Source organism: Tupaia chinensis, unplaced genomic scaffold (genome assembly GCF_000334495.1).
Source record: "Tupaia chinensis unplaced genomic scaffold, TupChi_1.0 Scaffold144255_1, whole genome shotgun sequence".
Classification (NCBI taxonomy): Eukaryota; Metazoa; Chordata; class Mammalia; order Scandentia; family Tupaiidae; genus Tupaia; species Tupaia belangeri.
This window is the reverse complement of record NW_006204113.1, coordinates 1,780,844-1,786,859: the sequence shown is the minus strand read 5'-3', so window position 1 is coordinate 1,786,859 and position 6,016 is coordinate 1,780,844.

Sequence of the window (6,016 nt, the reverse complement as noted above, 5' to 3'; positions counted from 1 at the left end):
GGTCCGCTTTCCTGCGTCTCTCGTCGGAGAGAGGCCTCGCTTGCGCGCAGGAGCCGGGAGCCCCGCACCCCTGTTGGTTACTGTTGCTTTACTGCCCGCCGCCAGGCTACTGCACGTTCTTGATTTCTCTCGCGTTATTACTGGATGGTGGCGGGATGGCGAGAAGGACCGAGGACAACTCTGGGTGTTGTGTATCTCTAGCCTTCTAGGTGGGATTGGGGAGTGGGAGTACGGGTTGGAAGAAGGTCCTGGACCCTTTGCTTTCTCCCCACCTTTCCCTAAGAAGCCTGCCCTGAGAAAAGCCTCAACTTTCCCTTCCTCCTTCTGCCCGAGCTCTCCACTCCCAGAGCTGAGGGAGTGACAACTATCAGAAAAGTAAACGAGGGACCAGCAGTTAGCGTAATGGCTATGTCGCTGGACTCCCATGTAGTCCACCGCGGTTCGCGTCCCGGACCCGGTGGCTTCAACTCACACCGGGCGCATGTGCGTGTGTGCCCAAGATCCTGAGAGGAGAATGGAGGAGAAGGGATTGCAGCGTGGCCATCCCCCCTGGGGGGTGATTTCTCGCTTTCTGTCTCTATGTCTCTCTCTCTTTCTGGCAAGTGCACGTGCCCTATAGCAAAAACTTCTCCCAAAAAAATAGAAAAAAGAAAAAGAAAGAAAAGAAAAGAAAAATAAATGAGTGAGGGATGAGCCGGCAGGCACTTGGAGGTTAAGGGGGGGCTGGATTCCACATGGTTGACTGCATGGGTTCCAGTCCCGGTGGCTGGACACTCACAGGCATGCATGCGTGTACATGCTTGCCCAAAATAGCTAGAGGGGAGTGGAGGAGAAGGGATTGTGGCATGTCACCAGCCCTGGGGGGTGATTTTTCACTTTCCCTGTCTGTCTCTCTGGTGAGCACATGCACCCTATAGCAAAACAAAACAAAACAAAAGGAAATGAGTGAGTTGAGTGTACACTGCAAGGTCGTTCTTGCTCCGTGTTTCCCGTGTGTGAGAAGAGCCTTACTTACTTCACTCAGGAACAAGAAGATAGGGTAGGGATGAAGTTAGACGGACCCTCTGGGAGGGAGACTTGGGGATGGGGCAACATGCAAATAGCTCAAAGTAATTTTTAGGAATAAGAGGCTAGGATGAGAAATGGGAGTGAGATAGCAGAACTTAACTTAGAAGAAGGTAAACAGAGAAGGTGGTCACCTCAGGAGGTGACGTTTAAACCGAGATCTAAGGCATGAGGAGAAGCTAACCATGCAGGCTGAAGGACGAGGAGGAAGCCAGGCGGGGGCATGATGGTGCAGAAGCTCTGAGGCATGAAAGTTGTCGTTATGCACTCAGCAAGCATTTGGGAGCCCACACTATGCCAGGCAGTATTCTAGGCACTGGGGCTACAGCAGGAAACCCAACAAAGCACTGCCTCCTGGAGCTGATGAGGGACAGAGACTAACAGGCCGAGCTGGATGTAAGAGACAGTGCCTTTTCATACAGGATAGTTAGGAGGGCTTCTCTGAAGTGACTACAGAGGAAACCTAATAAAGACTCTTGCAAGTCATCCGAGTACTTGGGGGAGAGACCCCGCTAGAGTGACCCCGTAGCTGAGTGTCCTTGTCCTGAGGGTGAGCAGCCAAGTGGGAGCAGATGCAGTTAGAGATGAAGCCAGGTCCTGCGGGGGCTGTGAAGCCATGCTAAGAAGTTTGTATTTTATTCTTAGTAGGTGGAGGGTTACAAGCAAGGGACTCACATGATCATTTTTTATTTTAAGGCTCTTGCCATAGGGCACATGCACTCACCAGAGACAGTGAGAGGGAAAGGGAGAGATCACCCCCAGGGGGAATAGCCACACCACAATCCCTTTCCCATTCGTCTGGGATTTGGGGCACACACATGTGTATACCCAGCATGATTTTCAAGCCACAGGTGCCAGGACTCAGACTACAGTCTGCCATGTGGGAGTCCAGCACCCTAACCACTACACCACTTGCTGGCCCCCATGTGATCATGTTTTAAAAATTGCTATTATGGCGGGACCAGAAGTTAGCATAATGGCTATGTCACTGGGCTCCCATGTAGCTGAGTGCAGTTCGAGTCCTGGACCCAGTGGCTTAAACTCGCGTCGGGCGTGTGTGCGTGCGTGCCCAAGATCCTGAGAGGAGAATGGAGGAGAAGGGATTGCAGCATGACCATCCCCCCTGGGGGGTGATTTCTCACTTTCTATCTCTCTGTCTCTGTCTGTCTGGCGAGCACACGCGCCCTATAGCGAAAACCTCTCCCCCCCAAAAAAAGAAATAACACAGGCAAAAAAAGAGATGGCAACTTGAGAGGATGTCCACTGGACAGAACAGGGGCAATAAGAATTCAAATAATGACAGTAATTGGGGCCAGCAGGTGGCATAGTGGTTAAGACACTAGACTCGCATGTGGTCAACTGTGGTTCAAGTCCTGGAGCCAGTGGCTTGAAATTCATGCCAGACACCTGTGCATGCATGCCCAAAATTCCGAGAGGGGAATGGAGAAGGGATTGCAGTGTGGCCATTCGCCCCATAGCAAAAATCTCAAAAAGTAAAATAATTTTTTTAAAAATGACAGTAGCAGATTATAACCCATTGGATAAAAATAAGAATTCATAAGTCAATAATAAATAAATATGAAGACAAAGCTCATCTTTACAGCAGGAGGAATAATGAAATGAGAAAAATCACTATTCTCAGCCATCATGTTTGTAATTGCTTCAGGAAAAAATGACTCATGGATACTAAAACTAATGGGTGAAAATGTGATACAAGGGACCAGCAGGTGGTGTGGTGGTTACGGTGCGGGACATTCCCACATGGTCAACCATGGTTTGAGACCTGGACCTGGTGGCTTGGTTTTCCACTTTCCCCTCTCTGTCTCTGTGTGTCTCCCTCTGGTCATATTAAAATGAATAAATAAATAAAATTAAATAATTTTTTAAATGTGATGCAAAATAGGATCTTTAGATAGTTTCAAAATATGTTCCAGCAAGGTATTTATTAATTATAAATAAAAAGTGCTAACCTCGTGGTTCTATACAGCGGGGAAAACTGGTAGATACCACCTTAACCAAGTTATCAAAATACTATCACCAAAGGGGACAAGTTGACATCATGTGTTTTCTTCTTCTTTTTTTTTTTTTTTTTCATTTTGAGAGTGAGAGAAAACACTTTCCCAGTGGGCATGGTCACACTGCAATACTTTTTTTCTTCATTTCTACATCTCATCAGGACTCATGGGCACTCGAGCACACATGTCCAGTGTGTGTGTGTGTGTGTGTGTGTGCTTTGCCAGAGGGGATGTGCACTTGCCAGAGAGATAGAGGGAGAGGAGAAAGCATCTCAGAGGGGTACAGTCACGCTGCAAACCCTTCTCCATCTCTCGCTCCTTTTGAGATTTTGGACATGCACACACATGGACCTGGTGTGTTTCTCAAGTGCCCATGCAGTTGGCCATATGGGATATGGCTCTCCATGTACAGGGCTTAACCTCAGAGGCCATGTGCACCTGCCAGAGACAGAGACAGGAAGAGGGAAAGGGAGAAAGCACCTCTGTGGGGCATGTTCCTCCTCTATTTCTCCATCTGCTTGGGATTTGGGCATGCATGCACACATGCCCACTGTGTTTTTCAAGCTGCTGGCCTGAGACCTGAACCCCAGCCCACCTTTCCAGACTTTCACAATTACACTGTGATTATGTAAAAGTATGGCTTCGTTCTTTTTTTTTTAAGAGGTTTTTGCTATAGGGCACATGTGCTCGCCAGAAAGAGAGAGAGAGAGACAGAGAGACAGAAAGCAAGAAATCATCCCCCAGGGGGAATGGCCATGCCGCAATCCCTTCTCCTCCATTCTCTTCTCGGGATCTTGGGCATGCACGCACATGTGCCCGGCGTGAGTTTAAGCCACCAGGTCTGGGACTCGAACCGTGGTCGACTACATGGGAATCCAGTGACATAACCTTACACTAACTGCTGGTCCCTTTTTAAAAATTTATTTCCATTTAATTTTATTTATTATTAATACTATTTTTATCTGATCAGAGGGAGAGAAAAAGAGGGTAAGTGAGAAAACAAGCCACTGGATCAAGGACTTGAACCGCAGTCAGCCATGTGGAAGTCCAGTGCCTCAAGTACCAGACCACCTGCCAGCCCCAGGAATATGTTTGTTCTTAGGAAATACCGAAATATTTAGGGGTAAAGGGACATCAAAACTGCAACTTAGGGGCCAGACGGTGGTGTGGCAGTTAAGGCAGCTGGATCCCACATGATCAACTGCACAGTTCAAGTCCCCGACCCAGAGTCTTGTAAAGCACACGGAGCTCATGTGTACATGGCCAAAGTCCCCAGAGGAGAATGGAGAGGGAACTGTGGCATGACCATCCCCTTGGGGGGCGTGACTTCTGACCTTCCCTCTCTCTGTCTCTCTCTGGCAAGTTCATGTGGCCTATAGCAAAGGAAAACGAAAAGCACCACTGCAGCGTACTCTCAGAGTCAGGAAAAAAATTAGACACACAGTTGAAGAAAGAGGAAAAGCAAATATGGCAAAAGGTTAACAGCTGGTGAACCTAGTAGAAGGGTTTGAACTATTCTGGCAACTTTTGTGTAAGTTGGAAATAATTTCTAACTAAAAAACAGTAACAATAAGTCGAATCTAAAGTCAAAAAGTTTATACATTAAAAATGTCCTGGGGACCAACAGGTGGCTTGATGGTTAAGGTGCTGGACACTCAAGCATGGCCAAACGTGGTTCAAGTCCAGAACCCGGTGGCTTGCTTTCTCACTTTCTCTAAGTTTCTCTGTGTGTCTCTCTCTGGTCAAATTAAAATGAATGAATAAACAAAATTAAAAGAAATAATTCTTTAAAGAAAACAACAACAAACAAAACAAAATGTTCTGAGGTGGGGCTGGCAGGTGGTATGGAGGTTAAGGATGCTGGACTCCCCACATGACTGACCACAGTTCAAGTCCTGGACCTGGCAGCTTGTCTTCTCACTCCCCCCCACACACCCCCTTCTCACTCTGTCCTTCTCTGGTCAAATTAAAAATAAATAAATAAATAATAAAGTTATGTTGGAGACAGAAACCAGCCCAGGTGAGAGATGAGCCAGAAGGGAAGAACGCAGGAGGGAGTTGAAAGCAATCCCGTTCCCAGACGGAAAGCCGCAGGGACTGCATGGTCAATGGATGGAGCTCCAGGCATGGGCTGTGTCTCAAGATGTTGGGCAACATTCCGCAAAACAAAATCTTGTCTAAATACTAAGTTAATGGCAGCTATCGATCTTGTACCAGGAATACGGCCTACAAAAGCTGTCATGTATGTTGTACATTGTTCTTTATAAACTCGCTCACCGCTGATCTGATTTTATTTGGAATAAACGGGCTCTGCTCGGTGCAGTTTTGCTTCTGCTCTAAGAGAGCTGTAGCCCCCGTCCCTGCTTTAACCTTTTCCTTGTCTCTTGTCTCAATCCTTTGCGACACCTTACCTTTGAGCCCTGAATTTCTCACAAAGTTAAATAAAATAATTCTTTAAAAAAATAATGTCTTGGGGCCAGCGGGTGACATGGTGGTTAAGGGTGCTGAACTCCCACATGGCTGACTGATTTGACTCCTGGACCTGGCAACTTGCTTTCTCACTTTCCCTCTTTCTCACTCCATCTCTTTCTGGTCAAATTAAAATAAATAAATAAGTAAAGTTCAATTAAAAAAAATAATTCTCGGGACCAGCAGTTAGCGTAATGGCTATGTCGCTGGACTCCCACATTGTCGACCGCGGTTCGAGTCCCAGACCCGGTGGCTTAGACTCACGCCGGGCGCATGTGCATGTGTGCCCAAGATCCGAGAGAATAGAGGAGAAGGGATTGCGGCGTGGCCATCCCCCCTGGGGGGTGATTTCTCGCTTTCTGTCTCTCTGTCTCTGTCTGTCTGGCGAGACCACGCGCCCTATAGCAAAAAAAAAAACCTCTCCAAAAAAAAAAAAATTAAAAATTTTTTAAAAAAAAAAGAAAAAG